The following is a 12,630-nucleotide window of genomic DNA, read 5'->3' as shown; positions in this document are numbered from 1 at the left end:
AGGGCTGAGCTGTCAAATTAATAGTTAGAAAAGTACATTCAGAATTGAATACACTAAAGTACTGTAGTTTATCTTCATGCTTGTATGCCCCAGGAGGTACAGGTAGAGAGAGCAGAGAATACGCTTAGGGTTGCCCTTAAAAAATGGGTTTAGCTGGCATTAACTTTTGACTTCTGCTAACACAGCAGCATGAAGGAGATGCATTAAATAAAAAATTTGAACCAAAATTTAACTTTCTTCTCATACAACCATTTAAGTAATTTACATTCAAAGGGCCAAGTTCAAATGTGGAACAAGCAGTTGAAACACCAACAAGGTCTTGCCATTGTCTAGGTTTGGCACTTACATCTTTCATTTGGGGTGGCAGAGCGCTTCAGAAATTGTTTCCCCTGTCCTTTACTGATACCTGTTCCCCAGTGATTCTGGAAGGAATGGCAATATTTACTAGGGAATCTCTACTTTTCATGGAAATACATTCTTGTTTAACTACATACATCAATCTTGCATTACCCTGTGAGTCCAGATGAAAAATCTAGTCATTCATTCGAAACAACAGAAAGAAATCAGGGAAATTGGTTACATTCTCGCAAGCCTTGGCAAGGGATTTAGTATTTTCACTCCTGCTGAAAACAGCACAGAGAATTTTATCAACTATACAGAGCGCACAGCTTCCTCAGAAACCTTCAATACACTTTCTCCTCTTAGCACAACAGTAGGCCATTTTTAAGCATAAAATTAGGGAAAAGAGCATAATCTGAGAGTGAACTTACTGCTTTATATCTCAGAAGTCTCAAAGCCAAGCACTACAACATCAAGTTCTACTTAAATTGTGTTATTGAGGCCTTTGTCGCACGCCGAATAGCAATGCTACTTAACCTAGCACTGCCTCTGAAAAAAGCCTAGTGTAACCATGGGCTACAGTCTCCCAGTCTAAATTGCGATTATTAGCTGACACAAACAGTATTTAGTAGTTGGCTTTCTAATACACATTACAGATTTTTACTGAATTTTATTCATTACTTTTTCAGCGAGTCAAACGCCCAGACTCAGCTTTATCTTTCTTTGCTGCTCAGTGTAGTCCTGCCAGCCTGAGGCTGGAGTGGGAATTTAAATTTTAAATAAAAGCACAGTGCTTTGTGGATGGTAAGTGGAGACAGTTCAGTATTGATAAACTCACCTTGAAGTCTGGAGTCGCACAATCCTCTTGCAAAAGCCAAGTGAGCATTTAGAAAAGGATGAATTTTACCAGTTATTTTTGCTATGTCTAAAGACCAATGTCATATTCACGGCAAGTAAGTGCTTACTCTAAGTAAAAGAACTCAGACTCTGATATGATGTGTAAAAAATTTGAAAAAAACAGAGCGTAGTCTAAGAGTTTTAAAATGTGGTTGCAGACAGAAGGCATCACAGAAACATCAGGCTGGTTGCAACATCTATTGCATCAATGACAGAACTGCTGTCTCTGGATTTTTATTGTTCAGTGTCTATGACAAATATAATGACTTTGCCATTAGTAGACATACATAAGGGCCTGTCAGCATATAACACTTCAAAAATCTACATCAACATCTAGTAATTTGTTCAAAGAGCTGATTAAAACAAACTGCTGATGTCTTTTTGGTATCCTTACTTCTTTAGTCTTTGCCCATTTATTCTTACATCTACATATGCAAAGTGTTTAAAGTGTCACAGTTAGCTAAGTGATCAATAATTATCAGGTCTCAAAATAAAATAATTTGTGAATCAATGCCAATATTTTTATAATATTTTATAATTTATACATTTATATTTAATATTTTTATTTTTAATATTTTTAATAATTTATAAAAATTACCATTCACTAACTTAGCGCTTTCTAGAAGTTGCAGGGTATTTGAAGTATCATAGTTAGATAGGTGATCAATAATCATAAATTCTTTAATTTGTGCATCAATGCCAATAAATACCTGAGCATGAACAGCCTCCATCCAAATGCTTCATCCAAAGTTCAATCTTGGAGTTTTTTAGTTCCCTTAATTTTTACTGAAATTAATGACAAAAGCAGATGCCAAAGAAAATTTTCTTGTCATGTAGAATGAAGTCCTCATGGAAAATGTTCATTGGCTATCTCAGCCCACTAACTCCCTAAAGCAAGGTTTTCAAATTTGTTTCAGCTTAGAAAAAAGTAACATTACTTCTGTGGAAGGAAAGATGTATGCTAAACATATATTTAAAACACTTAAAAAAAAAAAAAGGCAGATTTCTTCCCTTAATCATACTTCCTAATGCAGATAATGCCAAACCCTTGCAGAGAAAGGAAGTCACAGAAATTATGCTATTACACATGAACAAGCAGGTTGCGTGGGTGTAACTGAAATCAGAACTTACACTAATAAATGCTAGTTAGATAATGTTTCTCATCTGAGGATACCAAAGTTGAGCAATAAAGATGAGCAAGTATTTTATAACTTTATAGATGAAGGTACAGGGAAATTTAATGATATAAGTGTCTGGGTTGAGGTCAGAAATGAGGCTAATGAAGAGCAGGAATGGTACATTTGTGCTGTGACTGTAGACCTGTGGTTTAACCACTAGACAGAAAGAGCATATTAAAATTTACAAAGATATTATAAAAGATTATGCTTACCAGCAAAATAGCAAGTTTCTGTGAAAACATATGAATAGATTGTGTGGCTTTAGTTTTATGGGCTCTCTTTTGCAAAACATTATTTAAGAGACTTTGTGGTTCATCTATGTGCATGTATGTCACGACTTTTGAATAGTTACTCAGAAATCAAATGTGTTTCTTTTCACCTTGTCTGCAAAACTCAAATTTCAAGTATAGATTACACACTGGCTGCCTCATGTCAGGAAAACAGTGTCCAAAGTTACCCCTTCCTCATTTAAAAAGAAACTGCCTTTTGCTGCAAGTTCAAAGAAATGAGATAGCAGCTATTTTCCCAAACCAAATAATTACACAGTAGTCATTTTAAAATTTTAAATTGCTAATAAATTAGAGCAATTCCTCCAATATTAATTCTAGTTTTGTTTTGGGTATAGGTTCTGAGCCCATGGATACCATCAATTCCAATCTATGCGACATATGCTCTTCTTCTTCCATCTTCTTGAGTATGTAAGGACTAATGTTTCCTCAGCTGAAGAACTAATTTTAGCATGTGATAGGATTGGTGAAGTGGAAACAATCAGTTTAGCCAACTAATCATGTTTGTCACAGTGTGAAAATAAACAACTGCAGCCTTTCCTCATGTCATGCTCATTTCAAGATTAAATTTGATCAACAGCCTGTTTCCATTACCCATAGGTTCTTGCTGAAAATTAGCAATTTCTTCTTTATTAGACATGGGCTCAGATAACAAAATCTGGCTCTAGATTATAGGAAGAGAAAGTTTGAGGGTGTTCACATTTCAGCTTTCCCACAGTTTCACACATATCTTCTAAATTTTTTTAATTGAATAATGTTTTCCAAGTGGACTGCAACTTTATGAAAACCATGAATAGAATCATAGAACTGGTAAGTTTGGAAGGGACCTCTGGAGATCATCTAGTCCAACCTTCAGACGAGTGGTCCATACAGGAATCAAACCCACAACCTTGGCATTATTAGTACCATGCTCTAATCAACTGAGCTATACCTGCTCCCTAATAAGTGTGGTCTAGATGACTTGTGGAATTGTTTTCATAAATCTTTGAGTTTTATGTACCAGTTTGTGTCCTTTCTGACCTTTCATCCTACATGCCTTCCTCCTATCATACTTTTACACTTTGTGTTTTAGTATGCAATGTTTGGCAGCCTCTGCATCTACAAATGCAAGTTCTGCAGCTACCCAAGTAACTCTGCATCCCCAGAATGGGCAAAATATGTTTGAGTGCTCTGTCACTGATGAGAGTAGATCAGAACTTCTCTCCAGGGCAAGGGATCCTTGTACAGGTGCCCCTCCGCACTACATAGAGCATTTAGCTGCAGCAGCACTTCCTGTCTCTCTGAGGAAGGATTGAACTCACAGGAACATGTATGCCCTGTCTGACTGCCTTCCAAGAGCTTCTTTGTGAACCTGTTGCTGTAGGCATGTTAGAAAAAAAAAGGGGGGGGGATGGGAAGGAATTGCTGGAGTTGGGTTGCTGATTGCCAGGGAAACTCCAAGATAGCATTGTGGCCCATGGGACAGTTTGGGCAGACAGTTAGCAGTCATTTAATTTACTCACTAAACCCTTCAAGCCTCCAGAATAACCCAACAGTATGGGGATGTAAGAGAAGCTTAAAGCCAAGCATGAATTCTCCGATGTCTCCTGGTGTTTAGTCAAGTAAGTAAATAAATCAGATATAAGGGATCTCATTTAATACCGTTACATCCACACATTGGATATAAATTATTCTTTCTGGTATGACTCTATTCCAAAAGTTCTGTGTTACAGTGAGTGAAAATACAGATGCGTTTATACTGTGCAATGCAATGCTGTATAGAGAGACTAGTTCAGGCCAGAAAAGTTGCAGCAGTGCAATGTTGTACCTGGCTTATGATTAATTCTGCCTTTCAGTGTCTCATGTATCAGGTATTAATTCATTACCCTTGTTCTTCAGTAATCTACTTTAACAATGCAAGGCAGAGACATTGTGAGACATTTTATGCAGATATAAAGAACATTATTTATTTAGAGCAAATGAAACATTGTGGCTTAATGGAGTGTGCACAGGATTGTAAGCCAGAGAGCAGGTCCTGGTGTTCTGGACTTCAGTGGAGTTGCTCTATATTCAGAGTTATAAAATGAAAATCAGTATTGACTCACTGTCATTTTAAAAACTCATCCTGGCTCTACCACCGACACAGCTACTGGTTACATTGCAAACTTTTGCCTAAATCTCCCACCATTAGACTCCAAGCCTTGTAAATGGGGGTCAATTCTAGAAGAGATATTCATTCCCGCTGCAACTCCAGACACAGGGCTCACAACATTTCCTTTCCAGATAAGCCAGAATCCTTGCCTGCCAGCAGGAGCTGTAGTATAGCTGCCTTCTGAGCAACCCTTTACAAAATCCAAGGATGGGGGCACTGAAGAATATGTCACAACAATGTTTTGCCCTGCCTAAAATCCAGGCAGTGTGGCAAACACTGCTGTGCCAGCCTTCACAAGGGTCCCCAAGGCTGTTTTTACTATGTACTGGGCATACCTCACGTGAATATATATCAGGAATGTTTTAAGAATGAATTTAACTTTAATTTAACCTTATTTCTCTGCTTCGTGAACGATGTCTCTCCAAGATCTCACTGTACATTCCAGCAATCCCACCACCAAAGGCTGTTTATTGCAATGGTTAGAGATAAGAGGGCGTATGTATCAGAAGGAAACCATACCACTGGGGAATAAAGTTACTTAGCTATGGGAAAAACATGTGTCTGTGAAGACTTCCCTTGACTTTAACACATACATTCTGCCTGTTATAAAACCTCTTTTAATATAACTTGACCTAACAACATCTGCAAAGTTCTTGCTTTTTTGAAACAGCTATGAATAGGTTGCTGTTTATTTCTTATTAAGCCCCATTGGTTTATCATTCTGTCAGCCTTTCATTCCTATAAATATATTTGCTCTAAACATTCTCAGTATTTAAAATACATATTTCTTTGTAATGTTCAGGTCAGGAGAACATTATTCCAAAGACCATGTGCATGATTCTACAGCATAAAGTTTACTTTCTGCCTGCTAGAAAAAGGTAGTGTGCTTGCACTAATTCAGAAGTTTGAAAGAAAATGTAAGATAGCTAATGTATTCTGCAATCATTTCTGTAAAACTATTAACAGTTAATAATTGGCTGAGTATTTTACTTTTTCTAGATACAATTCAATAAAATCCTTTTTTCAATTATTAAATTGTGTAATTGAAACATTGACATATTTTAGGAAATCCGGAAGATTTGGGGACACCTTTTAGCAGATAAATCCTATAGGAAGTATGCTGCCAAGTTCATACCCATCATTTTTCCCGTATTCTAACACAGTAACCAATACTAAAGCAAAACTAAGACTAAAAAGATGTTTCAGCAGAATTCAGAACCCATTTGATTAGCTAATAGCAATCAAATTTTCAAGAACCTAGGAAGTCCTAAGTCTTACCTGTATCATAAGAATTGGCAGAGGGGTAGATTGGAGAGACTTCTGTTAGGACTGGCTGAGGGAAAGATGCACAGAGCTTGGCTGCGGTCCTCTCTCTTAGGGCTAGCTGGCCGTCAGCATGTGCACAGCTCCAGACCTGCCTCGGTGCTCTCTCTGGCCCAGGGGACTGGTGGACATGTGAAGGAGCTGGAGTTCCTGCAGTGGGTGGAGATAAGGGTCAGACACAACTCCATAAGCTTGATAATTATTTTGCTTCTCAGAGAACAACGTGTGTCATCGAAAAATTTTCACTTAAGGCTTTGATCTAGTAATTTCTTTGCCTTCAACCCCAAATTAATTTTGATTTCTGCAGTGGCACCAGGTAACCCTAAACACACTGCATTACAAGGTGAGCTGAAGATTGTACCTGGGGCAGGATAGATGCTAGGATCAGCAGGTAGCTGTTTCAAGGGCTCAAGGGATTAGTCAGCATAACACACTTTCTCAGCCCCCAGCTTGTGGGCCATTCAACAGGTTTCTGTTAGCTGCTATAAAGCAGAGCAACCACATTACTTCTCCAACTGGTATTCGACCAATTTTGGCCTGATGACCTATGATCTGAAGAGGTGAAAAAAGGGTTGCCTCTTCCCTGCACAGCTGCACTCTAATCTTATTACAATTGTATCTGTATTTCTAAATATCTAGACATTTCCAGAAATAACCTACTATGTAATCTAGTCATTGCTTTTTACCAACCTTACTAGTTTATACCACTCAACCTGTTAAAATTAGTAAAACATTATGTAAAGTTTAAAATAGTTTTCATCAGTTGTAATCTTGTCATTTAGTTGTTGTGTTAAGTGAGTTAAGTTAGAGGGTGTTTTAACAAACACAAACTCAATTAACCTTCCAATAAAGGTCAGTGTGCAAGTGTCAGAAATTGCAAGAACCGTGATGTAGCTGCTAGGAGGATGCAGACAGATCTCAGAGACATTTCTGTATTTGTAAACAAACAGCGGAACATCTAGATCAAGCCAGTCTAGTGGAAAAAAATCTGTGTCATAAGCTCCATCAAATGAGAGAAAACAGTCAGATTACACAGCAGCAGTACTTGTAGTTTTCTTTATCTTTGGGTCATCGGCCATGCTGGTGTTACAAGGCTACCTAGGGGAGTTGAACTAAGACGACTGCTTTAAGTTCTGGTAAGACTTTTTTATTTTAATGTTACCGTCTCAAGGAGACTACCCAATCTTTTTTCTTTTTTTCTGTTTTTTTCTTGATTATCTCCTCTTTTTATGTCTGTTCCATAATTTCCCTTTGTTTTCTGTTTCCTCCACATGCATCCCCATTCCCTTCCTTTGCTCTTTTATTTTCCTATTTCCATTCACTTTTTCCTGACAGCTAACTTTCTTAGTTCTCAACATTTTTTCTCCAGAAAACTAAGTCCTTAATTCACCCCTGTTATTTGCATACACATTCATTCAAGCATTTGAGTTTACCATGCCACTTCTCATTCACTGAATTATATTCCCTGGCTGCAAGCAGGCCAATAGCCTATTGCAAACAGAAAATACAATGAAGATATTTTAAGCTAGTCTTTCACATGGCTGAATTAACTTATTAGACACAATAACTTGATCAGTTGCAATTGTCTAGCCATACCTTTAGTTCTGCTAAGTAATAGTCCCCTTACAGTACAGCCCCATTCATTTCAGTCAGTTGTAGACTGTAAGTGCTGTATGGTCTGACTCTATGTTGATTTTACGGTATTGAGGAAATAAACATTTATGATAACATAATTTGATGCCTTGTTTTATTCATAGTGATCATGTTTAGATGTGAGCTTGAAGAGTGAAATATTTTCAAATTTGGCAAACAGAAATTCTTTTTGCACTTCTGACCTTCTGTCAACCTGGATTTACTGTGATGATTTAATGATGTCAGTGTATTTGTGGACAAATGTGCAGCCAGGGCATTTGTGTTTACCTTCCATGCCTAAAAGCGGTGACTTGAAATCATATCATTGTATCATATTTCTTTCATGCAGTCTCATGATGGCCCCAGATCCTCCTGTGTACCTGACTGGTACATCGTTACTGGAACAGCAATGCAGTTTGCCAGTAACTGGTGAGCCACCAGTCACATTCTCCAGCTGCCTCACAGACACCCTGTCTCTGGGTTAGTGCCACTGACTTGTACCCAGTTGCCTCAGAGTCTTCCCTGACGGTAATTCACCCCCCTCCCTGCTTGCAGTGATTCATTACTGTCCACAGCAAAAAAGTATGAGCAGCACTGAATCACAATCAGCATTAACTTCTGTTGACCCCATTTACAGCTTGCAATATAAACATATGCGGCAGACCAAAGTGGACTTGGAACAAGTATATCATAGGACCTGGAAAGGAAGATTTGTTTGTGCGCTGTTCACTCCAACATGTCTCTGCATGTTGTGCTGCATTCCAGGAGGAACCTGGTTTTCTGCAGAGAAAGGAGACAGAGCTGGAGCTGGAGCTGTGTGGGAAGCCTGGTTGTTAAGTCTATAGTAGTACTTCCTTTATTTGATAAAGTGATATGAGTTCCCCTATGACAGAACAACTTTTTCAGACTTTATTTTGACAAAGTTGCTTTGTAATTGTAAATTCAGTTCTTTACTTCGCGATCTGAGATGTTTTTAAACCTCTTTCTGCTTTTTGAAATAAGTCAGAAAAATTAAAAGTTGTGCTGATGAACAGAGGAAGCAGTAAGTAACAAAAGCCAAATTTCAGGCTTCAGGCAACTTGCATGAGCCTAAGGGCTGCCTGATGAATAAAATGAAGCCAGAGGGAGCAAGTTGATGGGGTTATAGTAGCCAAGGGCATATAATCCCAAATTACTCCTTTACAAAGGAAAAAAAAATGGTACTACTTTGCCTCTTTGGGCTAGAAACTATCCAGGCCAGGTAGACCCTGTCCTTGCTCTACAAAGGAGTGACTGAGCCCCAGTCTCCCCTTAATGGCTTCTGCAGGGACTATATGGGAGCTATAAGCATAATGTGCTATGCTTTACTGTAGGCTGCTCAGCACCGCAAGCAGAGGCCAGGCCAGGCCAGCGCAGCCAGATATTCCTAGAGACACCCCCACTGGAGACAGCAACCGCCAGGGCAGAGAGGAGCTTGGCAAAGGATGCTGCTGCGCTCTTTCCTCAAGTTCAAACACTGCTATTAAGACAAAGGGGAATTTTGGAGGGTATTTTTTGTTTACTTAGCTTGTAGAAGTTTAATGTTTAATCATTGCAGAGGAGTCAGCTGGTTAGTCATATAATTGTTAGCCACGATTTATGCCTTCTTTCCCTTTGTCCTTTCTGTTCTGCCTGATCTTAACTGTCCCATTTTGTAGAATAAATTGGCTGTCTACCACAGCCTGCTGGTCCTTGATTTCTCAGTAAACTGGCAGTTTTATAGCATTCACAAGAGTCTCTTAATTTAAACATCCCACATTAAGGGCACAGGACACAAAGGCAGTTGGCACTGAAATGACTCAGGATATGAGGAGAATCATATTTTTGCCATTGGGCTTCCTCAGAAGACAGGTCCCAGTCTATTCTGGTACCCATCATTATGAATACCACCTCTCTTGCCGACCAAAGCACTACCTCAGTACTGCTTTAAAGGTTCACTGAGGCAAAGAAATGTTGAAATTTCTGAGTCTCATGCAGTGATGCTTGCTGATTTCTCAAATGAAAGACAAACTAGTGAAATAAATGAAAGATTAATTGGAAACAAAGGGACCATTTGCAGTTAAGTGAATATGGAACTTTCTTCTATCCACCAAGCTCAAACTGTAAAATATTTTAAGAACTTTGTTTTAGAGAAGTAGGTTGGGAGACAAAGGTACCATGACTTGCAATTACATACAGCATTCCCACAGGGTATGTTCCTTAATGGCCAGGATTGTGCATCAGAGCAGCTCCTCTGGGCTGCACTGTACACAGGAAAAAAAAGAAGTTTCAGCTTCAACTTCCACTTTCTCCTTCCTCCCACTCAGAGGAGGCTGCCAAGGCACTATTTGCTATACAAATTATCTATTTTCCATACCATCCTCTCTTCAGAAATGTTAGATTTGGCTGTGATCTGCCACTCTGAACCACAGTGTTAAACTTTTAACTGACAGAGTCTTTTCTTTTTTTAAGATTTTGATTACTTTGGCTGGTTAATAATTAATCCAAAACAGTACCATGAGATGCTTCTCTTAGGTTCTTATTTCTGAGCATGAAAGATCCCTTTCTAACAAAGGTATAACTAAGTAACTGCTACAAAAAGAAAGATATGCATCTTAATTGCCATCAAATGTTTATTTTATCCATTTTCCCTGTACTGTCTCTATCTTACTGCATTCAAACCTTAATTCATCTCTGTGCATAGTTGTTCATATGACATTATTTAAAATCCACAGAAGAATTTTCATATCATATTAGGTCATTCCTAATCAGACAAATGGCCCATACCATTACATTTGCTTTTTAATCTAAGAGTGCGATAAGCCTACCAAATGATTGAAAGAATTTCATTTGTTTTATTTACCCAAGACAAGATTGGATTGATAGAATCAGTCATCTTTTCGTTATTCACAGCAGAATTGTAATCAGTCATGAAAACAAAAAATACTGAAGCATTTAATAGCCTAGCTGCCTACAAAATGATAACCCCAAAAAACCCTAAAGTCTCACAGTACAGCCCAATACACCTTTTGGAAATGTTATTATTCCAGATACCGCAGGAAACAAACAAACAAAAAAAATCAGTTACTATGGAAATAGGGTTTCTACCTGTGGGATATAAAACACCTTGCTAACTTAGGTAAGTTATTCTTGGATGAACAGAATAGCTTGATGGAAAAGGTAGCATTCAGTATGAGAAAAGTTGCCAACATGTCTACTTTAGGATGACAGATTGCATGGAAATCAGAAGTCAACATTGCTATTGGCTTAGTAGAAATGCAGATGACCTAGCAATACATTTGTTTACTCAACCCCTTGAAGCTACTGCTACAACCAGTGGAGCTGGTTTTAGCAAGAGTGGAAAATCTGTAGGGAATTTTCAGCACATGCTGAAAAGCCAGACAAGCTAGAGCAATCCAGTAATTGTGTATTTTCAGACAAATAATTTTCAGCACTAGTTCAATTTCATCCATTTTCAGCCATGAATGTATTTCTTGATGGCAACAAGATGCCACTGGAAAAAAATTATTATCTCCTAAACTACCTTGGGAGCCAATAAGGAAATGCCATTATTGCCACTGTATTATGTGGTATGTTCTGTCTGTGCCCCTGCTTATCGTGGTGCAAAATCTCACCTTCTGCACTCACTGGGGCTGGATCTGGGCCTGATTCTCTCCTCAGTCAGCAGTTACAACTCTAGAGTGACTTTTGGATATATACTTTTGGCAACAGGTGATTCTATAGAGCAAATGGGGTCATAAATGCATGGATTACCGTAAGAATATGTTAAAAAGGTTTATTGTTACACTGATTTTAATAAAGTGTAAATTCAAGAGAGGATAGAATAAAGACGTAAATATTTTAAGTCAGTATGACCTGAGTTGAGCAGCTTTTGATTACAAAATATTTGCAATAAATTTACAAATGTAACTCATTGCATAATGTAAGTCCAGTGTGCTTCTCATGGCTTAGCCTCTATTATATGTAGTGGCAATCTGTGCTGAACCCTTGAGAGCACTGAGTGTCGTTAACTGTTTGCAGAAAACCCATAGATTTGGTCAGTAAACTACTTCGGCTTCCTGTATTAAACATTAGAGCAGTTAGAAGTTACAGATAATTAAATTTGGTCAAGTTCTAGAATTACATGCAGTTGTTCTAATCCTGATAGATAATGTTAATCTTTCTTACAATGTAAATAAACATACTGTCTATTCAACGACATTACTGAGACCAGCAAGATTAGCATAATGACAAAAAGGGAAGTATAGAAAGCAAATCATACTGGAAGATACTGTGAGCTCCTCAGAAGCAATGAAGTAGAAAAAACTTGAATTATCTTAGAAGGATGACAGCCATTTCAGCCAAACAGATTACAGCAGTGATTAGGCCTGAAAGGAGCTCTGTTTCTGCTCAGAAAGCAACCTGAGACTTTAAAAAAGGATTTCTCTTAAGGAGATACAATAGAGTACTCAAGGAACAACCTGGGAAGGGGACACTAACAGGCTAAAAAGTTGGAATTTGGCAATATGTCACCAGAACCTCAGAACTTCATATATGCTGAATATAGTAAATATAAAAGTGGATTCAAATCTTACTGATCTTTGCTAATACATAAACAAAAGAATAAATAAGGTTCTGTGAACAATTCCAGTATGATCACCATTCAGGTTGGTTTCTTCAGGAAGTTTTCCGTTCCTCTCGGATACTTTAAAAATGCATTTCAACGGTAAACATTGCTTATATTTCTTTTTTACATGTAGGCTCAGAATTGATATTTTGTTATCTACCTGAAGTTGTGTAGCTGAATATAGTGGATTTTATAGATGCATATGTAACCTTTATTAAA

The 12,630-nt window shown here is 37.9% G+C and overlaps 1 long non-coding RNA gene across 2 annotated transcripts in view; it reads right to left on the bottom strand.

The window, feature by feature from the left end:
• LOC134143048 (uncharacterized) overlaps positions 1-12,630 on the bottom strand; it is a 60,030-nt gene that overhangs the window by 38,163 nt on the left and 9,237 nt on the right. For both annotated transcript variants that reach the window (XR_009959017.1, XR_009959018.1), the window contains exon 2: positions 6,111-6,305. This is a non-coding gene — a long non-coding RNA (uncharacterized LOC134143048). The remainder of the gene's footprint in view (positions 1-6,110; positions 6,306-12,630) is intronic.

Source organism: Rhea pennata, chromosome 7, assembly GCF_028389875.1.
Source record: "Rhea pennata isolate bPtePen1 chromosome 7, bPtePen1.pri, whole genome shotgun sequence".
NCBI classification, from domain to species: Eukaryota; Metazoa; Chordata; class Aves; order Rheiformes; family Rheidae; genus Rhea; species Rhea pennata.
The sequence above is the reverse complement of the archived record's forward strand: the minus strand, read 5'-3'. Positions and strand labels throughout refer to the sequence as shown.